Raw genomic sequence first — 646 nt, 5'->3', positions numbered from 1 at the left:
AGCAGATTCCTGGCCAAAGGTGAAAAGTACACTGTGAGGAAGGCTCGGGGTCTTCCTCCCAAAGACCACTGCCCACGTCCCAAAGACCCCTGCCCACAATTCTTGGGAGGCTTTACGCAGGTGTAAGGTGCCAAAAGGCTAATTAGCATGAGAAGCGAGGGAAGGCGGGGATAGGTGTTGAATATGTACAGGCGCTTGTAGAATATTGACAGATTGATTGTATAAATTCAAGACTGCTTTCCACTTTGGGTATGCACGATAGGTGGAGAGATCCCCCGTGCATCCAGCGCTGCAATAAAGAATATACCACTTCAAGGAAATTTCGGCTTCGATCTTTGCATCGATAGCGCCGATTTCCGCCCCCCGCTTTGAGCACGCCGGCCCGGCCGCCAGAGCTGCCAGCCATTAGTACTGGCGCGGCCGCCATGTTGCCGGCCCTCAGGGCCGCCATGTTGCCAGCACGAAGTCCTGGCGCGGCGGGAGGCGGGCTCTCGCGAGGTGAGGCCGGGCCGGCCGCCGCCATGTTTGCCCGGCCGCCGAAATCTCGCGAGAGCTCGCGCGAAGGGGGGCTAGGGGGCAGCCATGGCGGCCGAGCGGGGCCGGGGGCGGCGGCGGCGGCGGCGCGGGCGGCGCTGAGGGGGCCCCG

The sequence above is a fragment of the Aythya fuligula genome, chromosome 28 (assembly GCF_009819795.1).
Source record: "Aythya fuligula isolate bAytFul2 chromosome 28, bAytFul2.pri, whole genome shotgun sequence".
Taxonomy (NCBI): Eukaryota; Metazoa; Chordata; class Aves; order Anseriformes; family Anatidae; genus Aythya; species Aythya fuligula.
Note: the sequence above shows the minus strand (reverse complement) of the source record.